Source organism: Carassius auratus, chromosome 7 (assembly GCF_003368295.1).
Source record: "Carassius auratus strain Wakin chromosome 7, ASM336829v1, whole genome shotgun sequence".
NCBI lineage: Eukaryota > Metazoa > Chordata > Actinopteri > Cypriniformes > Cyprinidae > Carassius > Carassius auratus.
The window spans coordinates 34,893,051-34,919,936 of NC_039249.1; positions in this window are offsets into that span (position 1 = coordinate 34,893,051).

Genomic DNA, 26,886 nt, shown 5'->3' on the forward strand with positions numbered 1-26,886 from the left:
TTACATGTTCAAGATGAAGTTTTGAGGAAGATGGCCTTATTGTGGAAGACTGTCAAGTTTTGGTCAATGCAACTCTTCCTTTTTTCTAAAATACACAACATAGAGTTGGATTTCTGTATAAATTGCTATAAAATTTGCTCTGGTCTTCTACAATAGATAATCTTCCACAAATGGAAAAAGCATGCGAGCCCCTGGATATATTTACTAACTGGTTGACCACCACTCGGCAGTAATAACCTCCATCAAAACATTTTTGTAATTGAGGATCATTCAGACTGGAGGAATTGTACACCATTTTTCTGCACAAAGCTGTTTTAGTTCAGCATTTTTCGTGACATGCCTAGTGTACTGTAATTTGTTCTCCTGAGGTCAAGCCAAAGCCATGACATCGGGGATAATATAAGATTTCTGAGTCTTTACTTGACACTCTAGAGCTCTTCTGAACATCTTGGTGCATCTGTGCTTTGAAGTTGCAGCCATCTTTGCATCTTTGATCAAAGATTGGTACACAGTTTGAAAACCATTGTGCTAAACAAATGTGCATACACTCTTGAAAATAAAGGTTCTTTATTGGGATCCAAGGTTTAACAAATGGTTAAAAAAATGCTTACTGCAAGGTTCTTTGAGGAACCAAAAGAGGTTCTTCTATGGCATTGCTTTTATTTTTAAGAGTATAATTCTACAAACATTATTTCTGCAATTTAACAATTAGAGACCAAAAACCAGACAGATTTTCAGTATCCACTGGATCTGAATCTGGGCTGCTCTCCCATTCCATAAGAGCCATAAGGTTGTGGTTAAATTAAGTGGGAAACCTGTTAATCTGAAGAGCTGATTTAGCTTTTCAACTTAATATGCAGTGAAATCTCCATTTGCACCACATTTTAGTTTTTCTGTTACTGGCTACAAAAACTACGATTATTTTGTCAGTGTGCATCTAATTGTGTAAATCCCACAGCTGATTTTATCCAATGCAGAGATGTTTGTTTTCGCAGCATGAGGTATAGATCTCTTGTCAAGCGGTCACATCAGCATCAGTCACCTGCCAACTGTTGTTTTGTTTCACACAGCTTCCGTCTGAGTCATGTCACCTCCCTCAATACACTGATTACTGTCCATGTATTGGCACATGCTAAACAATTTTTAGTTTACAAAGAGGACACGGGGCAGGACCTGGGATTGTCAGGGGCAAATTTATCACATCAATTCATATGCTAATAAACAGTCTCTGTTTTCTGGCTTCTGTGGGAATAAAGAAGAGGAAAAGGGCCCAACAAAGAAACAGAATATAACGACATCCACAACTTTAATAGTGCTGGCCAAATTGGCAGTTTACACCACAGTTTTGCTCTCAAATATGCTGTGGGTCTGACAGATGAATGCACTAGTGTACCTCACTATACTCAAGAAGGCTGTACAGACAAACCATTGCATTGGCAGCGTCAAACCAATTTCAGAAGTTTATAATTGCGGTGGATATTTCAGTTGTTTAGCGGGAAAAAGGAAGGACAGTTTCTTTTCATTTTAAGCCAATGCGTATTGCAAAGACATATTATTCTGCGTAGAACAACTGTGCATCACTCTGACTGCTTCACTACAGGGATTCCAAGCCACTTTCCCTCCAGTTTCTGCTAAGCAAGCAGACAAACTCCTGAATAATACATTTCCAGGCATCAAATTACCTCCCTGAATGAGAAGAGAATTTTTGCTGTTTCAGTTTGCAAGTTTTATTTTCTTCTTTTTTTTCTTTATCGCGTTTTGGCAATGAGGCCGCGGAGTGTGACAAGCATTATACAGGTTTTTACAGAACACCTGTTGTGCTAATGTGACAATACATACACGTGCCAGCTACTCTATATATATGGTCCGGAATCAAACCAACAGATGCCAATTTGTCATGAGTTTCTAAGTACTTAGTTTGTTTCCAAGAAAAATCTTATTTCAACAAACATTTTGCTAAATTGTTCTATTTGTTTCTAAGTTTCAGCTACTTTTTAAAAATGCATTTCAAAATACAATAAGCAGACTGTGTTATAGTTCAATTTGAAATTCTAAAAAATAATAAAAACTTCAGTGACTCTGTAACGATAAGACCTTTGTAATCATCGGGAAGAAGGAGGCGGGAACCGGCGCACAATCAAAACATTTTAATAATTCAAAAATAAATACAAAACAGCGCACCAGCCCCTCACGGACGACTGGTGCGCACAAAATAAAAAGCAAACATAAAATAATGTCCCAGGCCTGGTCCTCTCTCGTCCTTCACTAGAGTCGCTCCAGTTTTATATCCTTCCATCTCCTACGTGGGACTCGATACCGGCGGTGGGGCGCAGGTGCAGCTCATCTTCAATCACTACACCTGGCCTCACTCCTCGTTCCCACGCCTCTCGGACCCGCCCCACTCGCCACAGACTCTTTCTGCAGTTTACATCATTATGCTTGCAGGTAGTGACAAGTGACATAAATGAGTGATTTAATTATTTAACCAATTTGATGAATAAAATGTATTCATTTAAGAACAAAAGAAGTGACTGGAGTCACTGAATCATTCATTCAACCAATTAAACCATTGATTTAAGAATTAAATAAACCTACTGTGTTGTCAGATTCTGTTCATTTAATGCATAATACATAATGCAATTTTTTTTTTTTTTTTATTACTGACTACACGAGTTCACCTACCTATCCAGTCTACATTAATAATGTTATGTATTTGGTTTGCTATTCTCAAAGGAGGGGCTTTTTCCTCATACTCGGTTCACACTCTGTGGAAACCCCATGTAAGACTGAATGATAATGTTACTCACAAACTTCATTTCTTTTTTATTGAACTGATGAATAAAATTAATCGCACTCACAATTGATCAGTTGGTCTGAATATAAGTATGATTCTGATTTCTTGTAGTCCCCTGAGGCAGAAATCAATTATGTAATATTGATATTTTCCTGTAATCGATGAACGTTATTTCTGCAGTTTATATTCCTGAAATGCACACTGCTTTTTCATTATGGACATACAACATAATGACTCCTGAAACAATGTGAAATATGATTTTTTTGACAGAAGCTGATAATTAAAAATAAAAAATAAAATAAAAAAATAACTTCTTGGAAGTTTAATTGAACACTGCTGCTTGAGATCATTAATTCTAAAGATTCATTGATTAGAGAAACATAGTCTATATCTTTCCTTCTGGTAGCATCAAATTGCTTATTTTTATTCAACCTTTGTTGCCAACTATTTTTTTTTTCTCCAGCCCTCTGTAGCTAACAATAAGACATCAACTAATTATTCCAGAGTCAGCCAGCTAACTAGCAATTTATTTTATTTTATTTATTTATTTTCAGGATGTTACAATTCACTCTAGGATTGAGGATTGGATTAGTATTCTCAGAATGCAAATTCTCGCACACCTTATTTGAGAAACTAACCAATCCATTTCATCCTAATTTTCTCCACTATTTTTTTTCAAACAAAATATGATTTAGAAATGGATGAAAAGGTTGAAACTGAACTGAAGCATACTCTTTAGGTTTAATTAGCCTTTTTTTTCTTTTTTCTTTTTTTAAGAAAGTGCTCAATTAGAAAGAAAGTATATATTATTAGCATAAACTATGATTTTAACAAGCTAAAACATCATTTTAATTTTCATATTTAATATTTAAAGTGAATGTCAGCTATTTGTTATATGAATAATGCAAGGAAATATAATTTACAGCTTAAGAAATTTAAGAAACAAGCAATGCATATGAGAATAAATTTACCCAAAATAAACCTTTCCTAACCTTTTCAAATCGCTATGTCTATAGCTATTTTTGATAAATCCTGTGGTGTGTTTAACAAAAAACAAAATGCATATTTGAAGTCGAGTTTCATGCATTGTTTGATTCTGCTTTAGCACAACGTCCTTCACACTGTCTCCACTTTATAACACACACACTGACGCATCTGTCTTACCTGCTGCTCCCCTATCCCACCCCAGTCCTCTTACAGCTCTCATTCAAGTTCTGACAGCCATGGAGCACGTTTACCACATCAGTGGGACTCCAGATCACTAGGGGCTTTGCCAGCACCGCTATCTCCATAAATTACTTGGATCGTGGGGCACGTAAGCAAGCTTGTTAAAACTGCAAATGAAATAAATGGAATTGAGGGGAAATGAGAACGAGAGAGAGAAAGCAAAAAGAGAGATGGTTTTAGGAAGTGATAGAGTCAATACGAGAAAAGACTTTGAGAGGAGGTTGATGCTGTTACACCCACATGGGAACGTCTCAAGGAAGAGAACGAGATGCTGGTGGAAGAAGAGAGAGAGAGCTATCAAACATCAAAGCTATTCAAATAGTAAAAGGGATGATTGGCAAATGAACGTTTCATGGGTGGGTCCACTGGGATGGATAAAAAGCTCTCGGTCTTCCTGAGGTTATGAAAAGTGGGTGTTATGTCAACGAATGAGACAAATTCACATGGGGCCCGATTCTTGTTGCTCATACACCAAAGTTGGACTTTCTTACAATGATTGTTTCTCGATTTTGAGTGTATTTCAGAGTGAATACTGGCTGATAGATAAGGATTCATGGACCAGCATTTTGAAAGCATTGTCACTGCAGACATTATTTCACTGGGGAGAAATAACTTCCAACATGTATGTATCTAATACCAAGCAAGCATGTCTAATTGGTGAACAGTACTCATTTTGGTAATATGTATAATGGATATAACGCATCATATTGCTGGAATTAGTCAATATTATCGTTCTACTGTGGACACTGTGGTTTTCATCAGTGGCAGATAGGTACAGATGCATCTTGCCAATATCACTTTTTTCTCTTGCTATTCTTTACAGTGAAATAATTAAAATAAAACTGTGTCCCCAATCCTGATGATCAGTTGTGGGTCGTCAAACACTATCACTATCAGAATCACTGACAATTGAGTTTTAATATATTTTTCCATTAATGTGTATTAAATGTACTCCAATAGTCTATTCTCTTAATTCCATAACTTTTCTCTTGGTTGTTGATGCCAGGGCTTCAGAATCAATAGTGTAGGCGTCTGTAGTTTATCACAAATGGCAATTAAACCATTGCTTTAAGCAATCAGATTTCAAGTTGGCAGCACAAGGGCCATCTAGCAGGCTTATGATAGTGTCAACATTTTCCCATCCTTTGATTGGATGGTCAAAGAGCATACTAGTCAAGGCTAGCAACAGCATCACTGTAAACCATTTTTGTTTTCACAGTATTATAAATGTTTCTCGGGTTCCTTACTGTATATGCTGTGTACAGAGAGTTATTGTAGATTTTCAGGGCATTCTGAAAAATATTCACCTTCTGTAAATCTAAATACAATAGTATTAAATGACCATGAAAAACTACCACACACTTCATGCATTGTATTATGATGTCATTTGCAAGCTATAAAGCCATGTTTGAATTTGTGTAAGAATATCTCAGTTTCCCGAGTTGAGCCGTATTAACTGGTCTTTTCTTCAGGCTGCAGTGCCGCTGGCAGAGGCAGAAGATGAGGGTCCTAAGGGTACGTTAAAACATATCTATACGCTTTTCTTCATTGGGTGGACTATATTAGTCTTTTGTTAGGTTAATTCTTCAGCTAGAGAAAACTTTCGTTTCGCAGCTGTGACAGCTTGTTTACTTGTGTTAACTGAGTTTCTTGCTTTAGTAATAGCATTCATTCTCGCTACATGTAATACCTGTCTGTGATGCAATGCCCTGTTATACTACATTTCTGTGAAATATTTATGGTTTCTATAGCCTTGGCATCATTATAATGGTATTAAGAAGTAGATTAATTTATGTAGGACACCAGGTGTGAATGCACGATCTGTTACTGCTGAAGTTATACAGAGACTGATTTTTGATTTGAAACCCACAGGAGCTACAGCTACAGTCTTTTATGATTATTTATATTTAATTTGATCAAAAATACAGCAGTGTTAATATTGTGAAATATTGCCACGATTTAAAATCATTATTTTTATTTGAAATTCATGAAGTTTTTTGACAGCAAATAAAAGGTTGCTCTCTAACTTTTAAAGCAGTTGTATTAGTTCAGGGTTACTTTGTAGAATAATAAAAAGAAGAAAAAAAAAAATCTAAAAGTCTAAAGCTGCCCCTAACAACATGTAGGCAAAGCACAGCTTTACACTCAATCACACAATGGATAAATGTATTCCAGCACTCAGCTGGAAGAGTTGGATTATCATCTCCGGCCAAAACTACAATTTTACGAGATAACCGGGGCGCTGCACAAGATCCCGGGCCCTATGCATAGGCAGCCCTAATGGGCCCTCCACCCTTGAAAATATATATTCCAAACTTTTCAAGGGCCCTCTCTTCCTTTGGGGCCCTGGTAGTCAGTACTGGTTTTACCCCCAGTCCGACGCCGCTGGAGATAACTATATAATGAATTAATAGTCTCTGCATTAAACTGTCACTTCATGAAATCTATTATTTCCCTGCTTCATAAACACCTGCTGTACATGAACAAATGTGCGGACTCCTAATGTTACGGGCCTGCTGTGCAGTTCACTCACTCACTCTCTCTTTCTGAATCGATATGCCTTTAACCGATGTGTATGAGTCACCAGGCAATAGTTGTCTCCTACTGAAGTCGGCTGGAAATAAGTCAAGAAAGAGCAAGCGTACCAACAGAGAGTTTAACGTGTCATTTTTCATGGTTGCTATTAAGCCAGAGGTCCTGAACTCCAAATTCACAAAAACAACAAGTTATTCTCTTTTGTTAAATTGAGTCAATTTCGACTGCTTAGCAGATGGCCTCACTGGATATCTATTGATTTCTTTTTTTTTTTACTGTGAATTTATTGTATTTTTTTAATGGATGTATATTAAGTCTTTGCTTTTAGACTGCTGTAGAAACAGAGCAATGCTATTAACTGAAGAGCACAGACAAGAGATATAGTTCTCCATGGTAAAATGCTTTGGTTTTATTCGACAGACTACTAATACCCCTAATGCTGTATAATCCAAGACTAACTGAAGGTACGGCGCGCTCAGAACATGTCGCTGATAACAGACTGGTCAAAACTGTACATCTGGGTGTTAAAGAATCTTGCAAAACAATGTCCACTATCAGTAGATGCCAGAAAACAGGACTTAGACTGGCTTGCCATGTATGAAGCAATTTCAAAAGAGGAGAAAAAATGGAGAGGGGGGGGGGTGAAAAGAGTGAAAAGAACGAGTTGTATTATAGCATAAATTGAGGGAATCTCTCTCCTTCTTCTTACTCAGAAGATAAAACTCCAGTCACAGCACTAATCTTTTGGTAATTTACACAAAAACTTTTACCGGCATGTCTCTCATGGCGCGATTAGCAGAGGGATTTATTTTGTATTCGCCGCCACTGGAATTAATATCTAAATCTGGCGGAACCAGTTGTGTCAGTTTGAGCCGATAAAGGGAAATATGTCTCCGCTAGATTGCTTGCTTTCCCTCCCTGCCTCCCTCTCGCTCTCTCTCTCTCTCTCTCTCTCTCTCTCTCTCACACACACACACACACACACACACACACACACACACACACACACACACACACACACACACACATACCCCCTCCCATTCAATTTCCCCTGTTCATTTTGTTTTTCTCTTTCCCACTAGTATAATGATTTACATTTATTAGACAGTTCATGGCTGTTGTATCTGTCTATGTTTCTTTTAAGGGCTGCATTTTACGTCAAAGCCTCAGCAAATCTCATTCACGGCACCTGTTTGCATCAGTGCCAGTAAATGGCTTTCCCCATTTTCGTTCAGATGTTTTGAGAAAATACACACTTAACTCAGGCAGTTTGGACGAGCAGCAGATGAGGCTTTCCATTTCGAAGAACACAATTTTACTATTCAGTATAGAAGCTCGAGCACTGATACCTATAAGAAGATCTGTTGTTCCTTTCACCGTGCGCTATTAGTATACTATTCTGATACAAGTCTGACAAACAAAATATTCTGTGGATTATGTGTGTACCATTGGTCAATCACCATTGCACTTTGCGGTCGGGGTGTAACGATAGCAGCAAATGATCTTTTCGTCCATACACTGACATACAATGAATCTGGTTATTAAAAAGGGCAGGGGTTCATTTTATTGGATGTTGATTGGATGGAAGCAGATCTGAATATGAGATAAATCTATTATATTTTATTGAAAAATTACAAGGTCAAAAAAAAACCTGACAAATGAATCATTCATAATATCAATAAAAATTAAATAGATAAGGTGAATTTTCACTTAATACCAACTTTAAATATTTGATGTTAAATGATAATCAGTAAACTGTTTATTAGACTGACCCTGCAAACCATTATCTAAGAAAGTACCTCTTGTATTACTTGTATTTATCCTCATATGATAAAGTACTTTAAACTTTAATAAATATGTCATGCCTATTAATTTATTAATTCATTTATGTATCTAAGTAGCTGTGTAGTAAGCATGATATAGTACAGTCATCCAGTCCTTATACAAAAAAAAAAAAACACTCTACATGGGCTTGATTTGCAACCTGTTGATTGTGGTATTCTGCTATTTTTATGTAAGCATGATAATTACCTCCCATTGCAAAAATCTGTACAAAATTATTCTGGTTGAAAGCATTTAAAATCCATATTATGGAGAGCACTTTTTCAACAGGTGTCTCGCCGAGGTCGGTTTCCTTTGCTTACCTCAAAGACTTCCCCTCAATGCTCACGTCCACAAGGAGCCCTCTCATGGTTCCAGCCAGTGCCCAGAATCAGCAGGATGGCTGCTGCTCTCTCTTCCCTATCACTGTGCTCTGAGCTGGGAAAGAGAACCAGGGAGGTGGGCCAACAGCAGGATGAATCACCCCCGGGTAACAGAGGGAAAAGTGGGTTGCATAATGATAGGGATGTGTGTGAGAGCCGTTGAATTTCAAAATGTGATACTGCGAGTGACCACCGTTGCAGACAAATGACGACATGAATATTTTTTCAGCCACGTTTATTTGAAATGACTGTATCACTCAGTGGCTTTCATTAAAATCTCATTCCAGCTTGCGCACGGGAGAAGCCGAACTGAATATCTGGATTTACTTGAGGGAGTACAGTTACATATTCCTGGCATCCGGCCGGGGACCTATTTCCATAGACTCCACATCAGCCGCCCTATAAACAATGCTGGACACATTAATGTTTAATGCAAAAAAAAAAGTTCAGTTCTATTTTAGTGCACACAACCAGAGCAGAGAGACCGGTCTAAGCTGCTTGTGCTTTTAGACACAGCATAACAAATTTGCTCACACCTCTGTAAAAACAGCTCAGGAGACTCTATTTACTAACTAAGCACTGAAGCCGAAATGATGTATCTGTGAAACATAGCATTTAGCAGTTATCATTCACTGAGTGTAAGCTCTGTCCCACCAGTAGAGATTTTTTTTCTTATAATCAAGAAAAATGAAAGAGAAAGTGAAATGCAAGAAAGTACTGCCTCCTGGGGAATACAGATCTGCTGAGTCTATTTTTCATTTGAAGTAATATTTAAAAACCGTTTTACAGATTTGCATTTACAGATATCTGGTAGTAGGTTGTTAGTAAATTTATTGCATTGCTTTTTGTCTATTTTAATTAGTGTTACAGTCTGTATTTTATGTACTATGAAGACAATTGTGCTATACTACTTAAAAGGTTAATAATATACAAATACGAAAACACATTTTATGATATATTGTATATGTTGTATATTATTAATATAATTGTAATAATTATATTAATAATATACTGTATTTGTGATATATATATATATATATATATATATATATATATATATATATATATATATATATATATATATATATATATATTTATATATATATATATATATATATATATATATATATATATATATAAAACATTTTATTTTTTTTATTTATTTTTTGGCTACCTTGTTAATGGACAAAATACATTTTTGAACAAATCAGTTGGAACAGAATTTGGAATAAAAAAATTAATTTTACATGTTATTTACCATCATTGCAATGTATCAATGAACATATCTGTATTAGACTGACTTTAAAGTGACTAATAAAATAGCAATGGTATCAAAAGCATATGAAAAAGAGGCCTTTATATAAGGAAAAGAAACCTATTGCCTGTGGGATGACTCAAGCTAAAATGTTCTTTCCTGGACGTCACTATACAAAACATCTTTATGTCCGAGGAATTCTCAGATGGAATGAATCAGGCAGCTATTTAAATGTTCTTTTCTTTGTGGATGGCTAGATTATATGAACCTGCTGCACTTTATCTCTCATTATATCTCCACAAATAGAAAAAGAAAAGAATGGGCGTCAAGAAGAGTTAAGAAGTTGACAATGCTTCATAATTACTATGCATGAGGAACAAAACACAATTCAAAAAATAGTACCTTTAAACATAGCACCAGGTTTTACATAAATGCCAAAAGGCATTGGTTCTCCCATGTTGTGTCACCTATCACTATAACACAAGTTTGAATATGGTACTGCATTTATGAGATACTGTAGAATACAATATTTTAATGAAATGCTATTGTGGTATAATGATTATCAAGGACAAAATAAAAGGAATAATCATTTTAGCAGTATATTCGTCTTTATTTGTGTTTTTATAATAATAATAAGAAGAAGAAGAAGAAGAAGAATCACAACTTTAACTGTACAAAAAAGAACTTTTAAGAACTGTTAATCGGCACTTCCTGTAGACTGGGTGTCTAACATCCCACCTTTTTCAAACCAGAAAAACTCCCAGACTGCCAAGCTAACTTTTTTAGATGCAGTTAGAGTGTCTTGCTTTTGCCTGTCATCTCCTCCAACATGATTTTGTGCAGCAGAAATAGTGACTGCACAGCCTGGCTGTATCCAAATTTGGATACTGTTCTACAATGTAGTAAACAAAAAAAGTATGCGAATTGAGAAGTATGTACAAATTCGCAGTATTCATTAAACAACATCTTTGATTTGATTCAGCCACATTGTATTTATAATATACACATTAATCCTACATAAAACATCCTTTTTACTGTTTGAGAAGTGATTACCTAATGTTACTTATTGTTGTTATTAATTTCACAATAATTTGAGAGAAGTTGAGAGAATATGCAAAAATTCAGACCCACCCAGAAGGAACTAAGGTGTAGGGCTAAGGGGTAGGGAAGGGCTAAGGGGTAGAATTGGTAGAATTGATATTGGGCCTTAGGCTACATAATAAATAATAGTTTAAAAAACAAATAATAAAATTGTCAAAAATGGAAACATCTGGATTCTTGTAGAATGAGAGAGGCTCATGAGTGCAATGCCATTTCAGCTTTGATGTTTGTGTGCTGTTTATAGCTAATTAATACCACTAGCTTTAGAATTTTATAGCTGCTTATTTTGTCATTCTTTGTCCATATTATCTTTAGATATAAAGGATTTGTTGAGGACAGAAATTAATAAGATAAATAATTTTCATGCTTGTAAAGATGTCCTTATATTTACTGGTATATATATATATATATATATATATATATATATATGTGTGTGTGTGTGTGTGTGTGTGTGTGTGTGTGTGTGTGTGTGTGTGTGTGTGTGTGTGCATGTGTGTGTGTGTGTCTCTGTGTGTGTGTGTTTGTGTGTGTGCGTGTGTGTGTGTGTGTGTGTGTGTGTGTGTGTGTGTGTGTGTGTGTGTGTGTGTGCGCGTGTGCGCGTGTTTGTGTGTGTGTGTGTGTGTGTGTGTGTGTGTGTGTGTGTGTGCTCGCGCTCTTGTTTTTGTGACATATCAGGACACAACTCTGTATAATGACATGGGTGACACAGGTATTACAAGGAGAGGGTGACTTATGAGGACATAACCCATGTCCCCATTTTTCAAAACGCTTATAATTCATACACAATGAGTTTGTTTGAGAAAGTAAAAATGCACAAAGTTTCCTGTGAGGGTTAGGGTTAGGTGTAGGGTTGGTGAAGGGTGATAGAATATACAGTTTGTACAGTATAAAAACCATTATGCCTATGGGATGTCCCCACTTTTCACAAAAACAAACATGTGACTGTTTGCAGTTAAAAAGTTAATGGGTGTTTTTGGTAAGATCAATTTCTCTTTCATGAGATTTACTTCCTCTTTTTGGTCAGGTTTTGTTTCTCCTTGTTGTAAACTCTATGGGCAAGGCTAGTGTATTTAGGGTCATGATATTCAAATGACAATTGTTTTCAGCAGCCAAATTTATTAACGTGTAATCATTTGTAAAATGAGTTTGATGGCATACGAATGTTTCATAAATCACAGGTGAAGTCTGTCTCAAGTTGATTTGACTATATCAGATTGATAAATGAGGCCAAATATGCGTCTTAACAATCTTTCTTTTTTCCATTTTACGATGGGTGGCAACCAAACCATTAACCAACCAATCTACTATATTGGAGTTTCAACAAGACTTACTGGTGCTGGATGAAGGCTGATTTATACTCGCCTCGTACGCAAGTTTAAATGGGTGGATGCAACAAATATGCCATCTTCTCAAACACCATCGATAACGAGAACTCAGCATCCACTCTCGTCTCTCATCCTGTAAACTCTTCTTCTGTATTTGTTTACACAGGTTTACGAAACGGCACCACCACTCTTGCCTTTTTGTGCAACAGCAGCTGCTCCGGTCACATGATCCTAGCTCAAATCTTATTGGAAGGCCCATTTTCGGTGTGCAAATGTCCGCAGACTATGTGGATGCATCCATAAAAATCTATTGTTTTATTCCAGTGCATCACCACGTCCAATATTCATTCAGATTTTTCACGATCAATCTGGAAGGGACTTAAAAGCCTTGTCCATTTGGGGAGGTGCGTGTGCAGTCAGTGGAGGCTCTAGGTGCAGGCAAAAGTATAAATCCTGCTTCATTTACATATATTTCTTATGTATAGTGATAATATTAAATTTTTCAAACAGTTATCATCAGTACCATTATATTGTTACACCCCTTTTTACAATATGTAATATTGGTCTTGGGTGTCCCCAGATCGAAATACCCCACAAATAATTTGTTATAACATCTGGAAAATGTCACTTTTGGGTTTGTCTTAAAAAAAAAAAAGTTTTGGTGTTTTGGTGTGTATCACTTTAAATGAAAATGAGTGCACGCTGATAAATTAAAATTCTTTGATTATGTACACACACAAATAAAACCTTAGCTAAGCTCTATATATAATGACATGACATTCACAAAGCAGTGTGAAGTTAAATTATTTGCACAGAAATAAAACGTATTTAGTTCGATTTTGTGGTGCATTGCCTTGAAAAGTTAAAGTAATCCACTGTGTCCTAAGTGTTTTAGATGCTGGGAGAAAATGAAGACTCTTATGTTAAATCTAACATCCAAACACAGAACACCAGGATTGCTTACGAGACAGTGCTGACACTACGGCTGCTCGAGTGCAAAGAAAATGGAGGACAGCATACAACCAAACAACCCACTGAGGGCAGAAGCTTTAGCAATACAGGACTGTCAGTCAGCTCATGTGGGCGGGGCATAAACAATGTGAAGTCAAATTGCTTAGAGAATTGAAACCACATGCCAAGTGAGACTGATTTGGTTTAATGGGGATTAAAAAATAAGGAGTGGGTGGATTTTTATCATTGTAGGGTAGTTGTGTTCACACACTGCCAGCGCTCATTTATGTCCAAACACCATGTAGAAGTGGATTTTGCTTAATAGGTGCCCTTTAACTCACAACAGAAAAAAATCCTGCTGTATGACACATACAGAAGACTTGGAATATGGCCCACATGTCCTATGGGCCACTTTTGCGATCTGCTTTTTATGGTGATACTGTGTCATTTTTGTAACACGACCTGATTTTCTTACACTTACATTGTATAAAAAAAGGCAGGCTAAAAAGAAAGTTTAGAAAGAAATTTCGGCAAACTGTTGCTTCAATAAAGTGACTGCAAATATAGTAATTAGTGATTGAGCTTTTTTAGTATTGCCAAACCTGTTGTTTCCAGGTGAGACAAATGGGAAATAAGAGATGATTATAGTTTCCGTCAACATCTTTTTTAATATACCTTTCACTTATACATATATGTTACACCCTCACTAATCCAAATTATGAAAGTCAGACTGATCTTCACCTTGATTCCCCAGGGAGCTGCTCAGTATTTCTGTGGTATCAGCATCTGCATCCCTACTGTCATACTAATATTTTATTTGACTATAAATGTAACTTAAAAAGCACCATCATCAGCAGTGTTCATCAGCACAAAGCCACTTACTTCATCAACGCTGCCGAAACCTTCTTCTGATTTCACATAACCTTCACTCGAAAATATCTGTTACACGGTTTACAAGGTGTCTGTGCTGTTAGTGAATGTCCTTTATAAGCCGTATCTGGAGCAGGTTTCCCTGAAGGTCCATCAACGATCATGTTTTATTCAGCCTGAACAGCGGAGGGAATAGTTAAGCTAGCTGTCTATTTTACAGCAAGAATCAATGAGCATTACTGAGGGCAGCTGTCCTTCCCACCTTTCTCTTTCTGACAAAATAGCAATGAACAGAAATCATCTCACTTATACGTGCACGAGCGTTTCCCTGCACATTGGGCAAACACAAACACATGGAAGTCCTAGCCCTTTCTGTCAGTGTGTGGGAGAACAGGGGAATCAAAGCAACAGAGTCCATCTGGTGGAGGTTTAAATCTACCTGGAACAAACAAATACATACAAACACAATGTGTGACTGCTTTCCATTCATGCTCCTCTGATTAAAGTAGCTGTTCTAGCAGTAACATTCACACCAAAATGGGCAAACTGATACCGATATCTGTGTTCATCTAAAGAAAGCAAAATCAAATTACCGTTATGCCAACACACAAAGACGATAATTCTTCATCTGCATACATATCCACAAACATGCTGTGATATACAACCCCTCATTTTGCTGCAACGCTCGCTTTATATCTTATCTGCAAAGAACAATGAAAGTGTGTTTGCTGCACCAGCAGGATCAAGCCGGACTTCGCCGCCTGTAACCTTCATACTATGGTACAATACAGACCCCTACTGGATAGAGAAGGATACAAAACAAGGATCTGGTTTTGTTGAGAAAAACCCCACAAATCCTGCCTGATTGGGTTTACTTAGTGTATGGGCTATACTATATTCATTTATTTTACCTCATAACCTCACATTTTACCCCACTGCAAATATTAGATTATATCTTGACCTGAAAACACTCATACATCCTTGCATTATCTACAGCTCAAAATATTAACGTTCTTGACCTTAGTTGATTATTTCTCACTCAAATTTGCATTTGTTCATTAATATGCACATATTGTCTAAATTAAACATGAGCTCCCTGCTGATTTCCTAGGCTGGTGCTTGCTCTCCTTCCGCCACTTTTCGACTCCCTCATTAACATGGAGTTCAGCTAAATGGACAGAATGATTCTCAACCTCCTCCTTTTCCCCTCCATTTAAGAAAATCTCTTTCCTCTCTGTGTGCCCTGAGGTTTTATCGCTTTCCCCTTCTCTTCTCTTTTCTTCTCTCTCTCTCTCTCTTTCTCTGCCCGCAGGTCCCTTCAGTAGATTAAGTTCAGCGTGGCTGTGAGACAGAGCGTTGCTGATTCAGCCATATTCTTTCAAATGACCCAAATCCTCTCTCGCACACTGGAAGAACCTCATTCGTTCGCAGATGACTCTCTTGCTTGCTCAACCTCTTTCGCCTTCTGTTATTCCCCTGCTCTTCTGATCTTAGTACTTTAAGCAGTATACATTTCTCTCTCTCTGCTGCTATTCACTGTCATTTCTCCTCCCAGACAGAAAACATTAATAATAACAGACATTTAATAGACTTCATGCATAATTATAACAGTAATTTCTAATAGAGAAGCTCATCACTCAGGACGTGGAGAGATCATGTGTGCAAAACATCAGAAATTGAGTACAAATTATGTTTCCTTACACATTTTATACTGCTGATCTAAAATAGAGATGTACTGTATATAGATCAGTGGTACAGACCCGTTTTGCATTCTGTGATTACACATTATGTATGTCACAAGTGCCATTTCTCTCTCTTTTATTTTATTTATTTATTTATTTTTAAGTCGTAAAAAAAAAAACACTGGAGAGAAATGAAGACTTCTCCAAGTCTATTGTCTTCTATGTACGTCTGTGGATTGTAAAATTGTTATACTTGTATAGCGATTATTAAGAAAGAAAGCATTAAATATTTCAAAACTGTATGTACAGTAAATACATTTAGAATGCTACAAAATATGATTTCTTAATTTGATTTAAATATGATTTCTTTGCATAGTGTCAATTATGCATTTAAAATAAGTTTTAGGATGTGTGCAGACCTTCTCTTTTGCGTGTGTAACTTTCACCAGCTTGCTCCCTTGATGCCCACCCTCAGTTCCCTCTAAATGCAGATGCTGGCTTGCTCAACAAAACCCAGCATTACAATTTGCATAATTACAGCCAATCAGAGACTAGGCTGCTAAATTCTGATTGGCTGCCTTGAAAACCAATCACAACATTCCTTGCATTACTGATGAAAGCAGAAGAAGATAAATACAGTGCATGCATAATTACTATGCAAGTTGATATTCTGATTACATTTGTTTCCAAGCACATTTTACCAATATAGTGAATAATATAATGTTTTTGAACCAAACTATAGTAACTGGAATTAATTTGTTGTGGTAATTCTATAGTTTCTGTGGTAATATAACAACTATAGTAATATAAAAAATTACTCTAGCGAATACTGTAACGTTTTCTACAACTATAGGGTATATTACTATAATATATATACTACAATACACTACAGTTTACTGTAGTAAAAACTAAATACTGTACTGTAATATACTATATAAATAGTATACTACAGTATTTATTACAGTTTATCAGTTCTCTGTAGTTAATAATAAGTATGCTGTTGTATTTACTATATTATAAACAGTATAATACACTTTACTATAGTATGGTTCAAAAACTACTATAATATATATTAACTATAAATTACTATAGTATTTTTTCCATGTGGAAGGTATTGCCTTTTTTCATGTCTTATGTGTATTGATTTTATCAGACGATGACTCAATTATAAATCATCATTTTTGTGCAGATTAACATCTTTAAAGGGAGAGCTGGTAAGTCTTAAAGGGCCTTACTATTTCATATTCATCCCGTTCTTTTACAACCAGAAACAGTCAAATATATGAATGAAAACTGTTTTATTGAGAATTTGGCTGCATTAAAATACAGTATGAGCACAGAGAGGCAAATATAAAAGGCAATACGACACAATGACATCATGAATATGTACTTAATGTCATCTAGCGACATTTAGCAACTTTTCAAGCTGGCTTTAGCTGCTTTCCATTGAAAGAAGTTGGCAACACTGAGTGGACATGGTGGTGGGGGAAGAGGGGAGATAGACAGCACAGACAGCTTCAGTTTCAGACAGTTTCATTTCGCTCCCATCAAGTTAAAAACACAAATAAATGCATAGCCATTTGCACTCTGCATCGGAAACATATATATGAACACGCTGTTGCACCTCTGATAACTTTTAAGGCTTATTCTGCTGCTTTTATAAAAGCCTTTTGACGGGTTGTGTCACGTAGCTGTAAAAATGGTTACACTCATGAATGAATTGTGTTTGTGCCGAAATCTTATTACAATAAAAAAAAACACTCTCCTTCGATCCATGAGTGTTTCATGTCTTGCAGCCTGAAGCATCTGTCATAGCAAATCAACACATGTTGTTGTGAATAATTAAGTGAAGAATCTTTTCATAGGATAAGAACATGTCCACACCGGGAGGAAAACAATCTAATGCTCTCCATTGACTTTCTATTGCGGGAAGCTGCCTCCTTGTCATTTCTGACATGTAACAAAAGACAGAGCAATGCCTGAAAGCTGCTATGTGACAAGCTCTACAGAAAACAGAACTACGTAAGCTGTTGACCACCCAAAAAAAAAAAAGAGCGTTTAGGACACAAATCATATTTTGTGTCATATATACGTGGGTCCACTGCTCAGTAAGTATGCTCAAACGGCTCGCAACCCTCCCTCCCTACCCATTATAAGCATGAGCATATTACCATGCACCTTCTGGTGGTCATCTTATTTGTTTCAGACCATTAATGCTTTCAAGTCCCGGTTGGCATGGACCTCACTGCTGAGAGACACTCATCCTCATAACCAAGCTACAGGATAGACGTTCCACTGCCACATCTACTAGATTACCACTGTTCGCTTTTAAAGACATTATTAATTGTCTTAATTGTCATGTATTTCCAAGCAGATGGTTCCGGAGGGTTAATGTTTAAGTTATATATCCAGCACCCGGGGAGCAACTGGGGGATCAGTGCCTTGCTCAAGATCACTTCAGCCATGAATATTGAGGGTGTAAGAGAGTGCTGTTCATTAACTCCCTCCCCACCTACAACTCCTGCCAGCACCGAGACTCGAACCTTCGGGTTACAAGTCCAACTATCTAACACTAGGCCACAGCTTCCCAAAAAAATAATGACTGGTCTAAATAAATAATGAATGGTCTTGTCGCTGATTACGTCTACCTCCAGTGGGCGCAGTTCTCAGAGTAATATAGGGGTTTCATGACCCTTTAATGTAAAGTCTGTAATATATGTTGGTTAAAATTTCTCAATTGTAGTGTGAAACTACACTGTTTTTACCCTGTCAACACGCTGTTTTATTACATTACACTTTAAATGCAAATGAGCTCTGCTGACCCCACCCCTCTCTTCCACGACCCTCTCTGAGAGACGGTAAACTTTAGACGCATCCATCGTAAAACTTGCTAACTAGCACATTATTAGGAAAGGCAATTTGCAAAGATTCTTAAAAAAAAACTTACAATCACTTCTTCTTGAGGTGAAGCTGGATCACGAATGATTTACGCAAACATAGATGCATTTAAGTAGATCAGGGCACATTCCCTCTGCACTGTGTCTTTAGTTGCTCACATCTCCAAATAAATGCCAACTGCTAGGTTCATTATTACATCCAACAACAGAACACCTCGATCGCTTAGAAGTCATTCTTGTCTACATTTGCTCCGGCTGTGAAATAATGGCACTGATGACAGCTCACACAGGGCGGGTCTAAGATAAGATGTCTGTTCTGAAACGCTACTGTCAATCAAACAATCATTGGAGGGGCCTGTCTGTGTGATGTCACAAAGACAGGCATATGAGATCGGCTTGATTGAGAAAGGGGAAGTCATTTAATGAGATAAAAAAATATAAGAAAACACTGGATGGATCTTTATCATATGGTGGTTATGTATACACACTACCACACACATTTCAGTTTAAACAGCTTGTAAAAGTGCATGTCACATCTGATATTAAAACATAATAATAGCCTATTTCACAATTTTTACTGCATTTCTGATCAAATAAGTGCCGTACATTTATAGTGTACATCAAAGTTTACACACCAAACCCAGAAATAGTGAAAGTGTTCATTGTTTGGGATTTGGGTCAAATAAACTGAGGTGATAGATTCCCAATATGATGTTCTTGGCATCACTACTAGAATGATTGATAATGTTCAAATCATTTTCTGATACTCCAAATCAGGGCTGTGTGATTGTGGTTGATCTTTTATTTTGTTTTTGACGTATTCAGCCATAAGTATACATCAACACTGCTTCCTTTTGCTTCTATGAGTGATGTTCCCGTCCAAATTGGACTTCATTAAACCAACACAAACACAGCTGAAATCCACTACTGTCATTCCCCTGCTGTGCTTGGGAGAGCTGCTCTTAACTTTTATTCAGCCACATTGGGATTGCCAACCCACTACTGGCACCATGGGGTAGACCAAAACCCACAAACAATACCGGCCTCATAAGCGTCAAAGATCATTGGTTTATGACAAACTACTTGCATGCAGACTCTGAGCAAACCACGGGTAGCCAAACAAAAGAACATCCAGCATTTGGCCCCTCTGCTCATTGGCCTCTGAATGTGTATTGACTACTTGTGAATGTAAGCGGGACGCCAAGAGCTTTGGGTCATGGACTGTAAACATGGATGAGCCCACCATGACTTCGAGACAGTTTTAAAAGTTTACTTTTCTCAATGAGCCATTCTATCCACTGAGTAATGATTGTTTTCATCGTCTGCTTGAAAGCGCATTGTGTCTGCTTTTAGGGAGTTGCCTTTGAATATGTGGATATTTGTATTAAAGGAATGGTTTAAAATGAAAATGTACTCACCCTTTTCTGTCTTCTATGGAATACAATAGGATAATTATGAACGATGTACTAATGCAATGAATTGAGGCTGTAGTTTTCAAACTTCAAAAAGGATAAAGTGATAAAGGACAAAAGTGGTTTATATGACTCATGTTCTGTTCTCAAAATCCACTGAAGCCAAAGGATTGCTATGTCTGAGTAAAGGACTAAAATTCTTTATTAATTGATAATCGTTTTTCCAGTGAACTTTTGCCTCAAAAACTTCTGTGACCATAAGGGTGTGGAATATATCTTCTATGATAATATTGTAATTGTTGTTTAAACGATATACAATTTGACATTATCGAGTATAGTGCAAAAATCAAACAACAACACCCCCAAACACTGTACGCCATACACCATTAATGTAGGTTAGACTACTGCAAGCACATTTCGAGTTCATGCTTGATCACTGCCTGAGTTCTTCTATTAAAATACATTTAGAATTCCCCAAAATTCAGGATAAGTGGCAAATATGTTTGTTTTATATTTGTATAAAGTTAATATCACACAAAGATAACTTTTTCTTTCCAAATATCAGTATGATTGCAAATGTTATATTGATTTTTCACATTAATTTACTTACATTTACATTTTAGACAAAAGTTCCTGATTTTGCTCTACGTATTTCAGCAATGAAAATAGTTTCAAACAAGCCACAGGAAACCGGTTTTGCATCTCTGAGCAACACACAATGGTGTTTTGTTACTATATCAATCAGCCCTTTGAACAAATCAGTTGTTGGAAAGACTCAGTGACTGAATCATGCAGTGATTTGCCAACAACTACAGGTGATTTTAGATTTATGTTTAAATTATGATTCCCATTTTTTCATAAATCTTTTCAAATATTTCTTTTTAAAACTTTTTTTTTCTGCATTATTAATTACATTATTATTTAATATATTATTTGAATAGATTATTTTAATATATTATTATTCATTATATTATTATTTATTTATGCATATTATGTTAGCATTTTACCACCTCTGTATTGCAAACACAAGTTAATACTGAATACTGCCCCATAGTGTCTTACTATTTAAATCTATTGATTAAAATTAAGAATTTGACATGAAACATGATACATACATACATACATACATAAGAAATTACCTTATAAAGGTACAAATCGATTTAAATTTAATGGAAAAGTTCATTTATGTTACTCCTGAGTCCTGCAAACTAATAATCACAAAGAATATGAAGAAAATCAAAAGCTTTATGAGTCAGCTGTCCACAGAAGTCATAAATCTGCCAAAATACCAGCACGGTGTGCACTTGAGTCTACTAATGTATGAAAGATGGCCTCAACTGTACTACAAGTGCTAACTCAATACTATAATAATACAATACAATAATATTTTTTTATACAGACATAGTATGTTAAAAGAATTTTTGCTCACATTCATGGTGTCCAAAATAGCACCGTTGAGTACACTTAGATTAACTAAAGTTTAAGAAGTAAGTAAAGAATATATTTTTTTATATATTAAGTACAATATTAGTTTGGCAAATAAATAGAGCACTATAGGTACATTGGAAGCATGGAAATTCACTTTTTTCACCCGGGTAAGCAGTGCCTTATTCAAATCTCTTTTGTGTTCCACAGAAGAAATAGTCATATGGGTTTCAGAACAACATGGAGGTAAATAACTGTGACAGAATTGTAATTTTAGGGTGAGCCGTGTCTTAAAATCTATTTTAAATCAAGCTGCTTCAGTTCTTTTCCCTGTTCTTTCCCTGTCAGAGAAGTCCATTCTTTTGTCTGTTTGATTCTTTTGGAGATTTTCCCCCGTTTGCTCATTAAAAAAAATATATATATATATAATTTTTGGAGACATCGCTTTCCCCTTCCAAATATTACCCCTCACCCTTCACAGTCAGTGTGGTTATTAAAAGAAAAAAGAAAAAATCAACTCACAGACAATAGTTCCGTACTCCACCCCTTTTTTCACTGTTCTAATGTCTTTTCATGGTTAGGATAAAAGGAGGATAGAGTGAGAGGTAGGAGAGGGAAGTAAAAAAGAGAGAGCACCAAAGTAGATAAGAGAGAGAAAGTCAGCGTAGATGACAGCAAATTACGACAGGTAAAAAAGGGTGTGAGGGAGGGAGGGAGGGAGAGAGCGAGCGAGCGAGAAAGAAAGAGGAAATGATGAGAGTTGCACTGGAATCAATCAAAAAAACATGGAAGGATAGCCCAGATCTTTTTGATCAGTTCAGCACAGAGAGATGAGAATGATCGAGAAGAAGAGAGAGTAGATAGAACAAGTGAGTGAAAGAAAGCAGGGAGGCAGCACCGTGACTGTCTACCTTGACGGAAAGTTACGATACGGTGCTTTTCAACTGCCACAAAAAGAGATGGGATTGGAGAGATGGGTGGTTTTAAGAAAAAATAAGATCCATATATCAGGCTTTACAGATACAGGCCCTTCTGCATTTGCGATACTGACGGAAGACAGCTGCAGAGGCTTAGCTAGAGGTGGCTGATAGTAAAGCTAACATCCTCCCATAATCAAAAGGGAGAGAAATTAAAGCACAGCTTCTTCCAGGCGCCTGGGGTGTTTCCCTTCTCTCCTCGCTGGCTCTCGATTTATATTTGGCTGAGATATGAGTGGGCTTGGGCTTATTTCGCTCTCCTTTCTTTGGGAAAGAAGGATTAAGAGGTTTGTTGTGAGTATGGAGAAGAGTGGAGACGAGAGGAGAGTAAAGGAGAGAAGAGGAGTTCTGCAACCCATTCAATTCAATGGCAAAATGTATGAGAGTGGATGACTGCACTGTCAAGACAAAGGAGGAATTATATCCAATATGTTTGCAGATGCTTAATCCATGTATAAACCAGTGTTGGGGAAGCTATTCTGAAATTGCAGCTTGCCAAGCTACATGCTACTCTTGATTTGATACCTCAAGCTATATTTGTATAAATAATTAGCTATACTACTAGATATTGAAAAAAGAAACACTAAAGCTATTAAATGGGCAGTATCTTTATATTTAAATACAGCGAAATTCAATTAGGCTGTAAAATGGAAAATTAATTTACTCAGTTGAGTCAAAAGCACGTCACATCACTATCACATTTAGCAAACACTGAAGCTTGTGCTTGTGACATAGATGCAATGTAAAAGCCTAAATAAAATTTGTCCATCATATGGACTTGTTTTTGACACCTTTTAGATAGGTTTGATACCTGGACCTTCAGTGGAGGGACAGAAACATCTGAGGTTTCATTAAATATATCTTAATTAGTGTTTTGGAGATTAACCAAAATCTTACAGGTTTGGAACAGCATGAAAGGTGAGTAAAATATCCTGTTAACTAAACATTTTAGAAATTACTAAAACTATATTTTTTTTACTACAAAAAAAAAAGACTATGAATTCTGTGTTAAGTCTCAAGTATGTCCAAACTGGTAATATTGCATATATGCCTATTGGTGCCTATGGGGGTTCTGTCAGTCCAGCATTGGTTATTCGGGAGAGAAAAGAAAAGTTTCTGCACAGTAATGCATATCAAATTGACCTGAGATGTTCCTTCACTCTCACTCTGCTGGCTGGGTAGGAACAGATCTCATTTAATTAAGATTATACAAGCAAATTGCAGAAGGCGGGTAGCTGTAATCAGCTGGAGTGACAATTGTAAAAACGTTATTACTTTACAGTTGCACTCAAAGGAATTACATAATTACATATTTTACTCCTGGAAAATATGGCCGTAATAACTGTGAGAAAACTTTGAAATATTTACAAGCATTCCAGTATACCCTTGATAAAATTATGACTATGAAAAATTACTTTCTTTATAGCCAAATAAACAAACAGACTGGCATGTAAAACTTTTGGGGTAGCTATTATTGATTTTGTTTATAGATTATTTTTCAAGCACTGTCATAAAGTACTTTAGAAGTTTGCTGTAAATCAGTTTTCCTTCCCACAGGTACAAACAAAAACATCCACAGAGACTACACCAATTCTAAACCTCAGTGACGACCTAAAGTGTCCCCTGAGTGATGAACACCAGGTGATATAACTGAAGGTTAAAGTTCACATGTGAGGAGGCTATGCCTCCACTTCACTGTGATTATCCTGTCAATGGCATAAAATCCACATACATCTGAATGGGTCAGAGTGGTGGATATGAATGTACGGATTTCAAATTTAACGATTCATCTGAACTTCACCAGAAGATTTATTGACCAGTGGATCAAAATGTTTGGCTATCATTTATTATCCATATTATTTTAATCCAGAAATGGTGTAAACATATAATTTACATGGAACATATGAAACATATATACATTTAAACTGGACCCTGAGAAGAACTCATCACAGACACACTCACATACCTCTTAAAATTTGTGTAACCTAATAGATTGTATTTCGATAAAGATGTGGCGAACGTTCCGGTTACTCATGATGCTTCATCCTGTTTTTGGCTGTCTTGCAAGTTTTGAGCAAACAGAAATCCATCAGACTTGGCAAGGAAACATGTCTTGTTAACAGACATCTGAACGTGGTTTATAAAGAACCAAAAATAAGGTGTGGGATTATCAGCAGACGGCTTCATCTCAAAAATAAATATTTTAAGCAGAAACATGGAAACACATAGACATGCTGACAGTGCTGGGCAGTGTATGAGACAGAAAGATGGTGGGTGGGTGTCTGTGCTCGCATTTAAACAACCTTTGCAAACACACGTCACGCCTCCTCCAACTCAAACATCACAAATCACAGCTCGTACGGGTCTAATAAAGGGACAGGTAAAAGTAGGCTGCTTTCAATAAAAGGAACAAAATGTCAAGAATACTTTTAACTTTATGTTTAGCTTACCTCTCGAGAATAAACTCTGGAAGTTCCTCTTAGGCTTTAGATTGAATCCCAAACATTCTATTAAATTCTTCCATCTTGTGAGACCGTTGTGTAGGACTTGACTTGAGTTGTTTTAACCAAAGTTTGGGTGGAAATTTGGTCTCGAATTTAACCCAGCGGTGCTTGGTATGGAACGCGGGCATGAAGTAGAGCACGTACGTCTCCAGTGCGAGCAGCCGCCATTTTCTCAGCGTGAAGAAGCGAAAGGCGAGTGAAAGACATAATGGTACGTAAATATTCAAAATGTAAAGTTAGCGTTTATTGTTTACCCAGTTGTATGAAAGGCGGAAGGATTTATGAAAGGCGGAAACAAAAGAGCTTAACATTATATAGAACCGAAATAGCCTCAGAAACGGAGGTCTTAACGGCCTCCTTTAACGTTACTGAATGGAAGAGGTACTTTTGATATAACATCCGTGAGTGTCTTATGTCATATTTACATAAGATTTTACGATATCTGCACTTTTTGAGGTGTTAATAGATGGTTATGTTTATGGTTACACTCATGTTAATTTGTTATGTTATTTTTCGCAGTTAAACTGAATATACATTAGTTTCCTAAAGGACACAGTGTGTACATAATAAAGACTAGAATAATTATTTTAAGGCTGTTGAAGTGGTAATTGTTAAAAGTATGTTTTATATGTAATATTTCAGACTTGTTGAGCTTGTGTCTTTACTGTGTCCGTGCCGGGAGTTCCCCATCGTAAGTACATATTGATGACCTAAGACAAGAAACTAATGGTTTGTGTAATGCTGTGTTCACACCAAACGCGAAAAGAGCGCCTGGCGCGAATGGTTTCAATGTTAAGGCAATGCAAAGGTGCGTTTATGCGCGTCTGGAGGTCTCGCGGCACGAATGAGGCATTTAGACGTGGCGCGAAAGACGCAGGCGGCAAGGAAGTTGACAGGAAGTTGAAGTCGGCCGGGTGCCGCCATCTTGTAGCAGAACTTCACTTGCGTTAGCATCCCATTGACCTCCCATTCATTTTGGAGTCACTTTGACAGCGAATAACTTTTCATCTGAGGCGTTTAAAGACTCCAGTTGTCCATTATTTATTTGTAAAGATACACGACAATGTATAAAGGGCTCCATTAACTTCTATTTTACATTATGGCCCCGTAGAAACAGTTTTTGTAAAAATAGGCTAATGATTGCGTCATAACCACTTGACTCTCTGTCGCATTATCGTACAGACAGGAGGAGAAGCTCGCAGGCAATTAACTTAATATGGTGTACTGGCGTTACATTTTAAAATACTATACAAAATAATTAATCAGAATACTTACTCCTGCTCACTCACGCCAAAAAAACTCCCCGCTCAAGCTTGCCGTCTCTGCAAGATTAACGATGGCAGTTTGCAGATTTACATCTGTCACACAGGTTGCTGATGTCATCAAGCTTCGTTTGAGTCTGCGAGTCAGAAATGGAAGTGCTAAAAAATGCTAAAAATGGGCTTCACTTGTCTCAATTGAGTTCCAATGGGGTCGCTGTGTCCATTTCTGTTACAGTCTATGGGAAGACGCAAATTCACCTCATTCGCGCATCTAGTTCGGCATCAACTTTGGCATCAATTCGTGCCGTGTTAATCTATCAGGACCCTGCTAAGAGTCACTCATTCAACATGGAGGAACGACTGATGTTGTCAGTGAGCAGTCAACCGGAGCTATATGACAAAAGTTCATATTTCTATAGAGACATGAATAAAAAGGACATATATTTATATAAAACATATTAATAG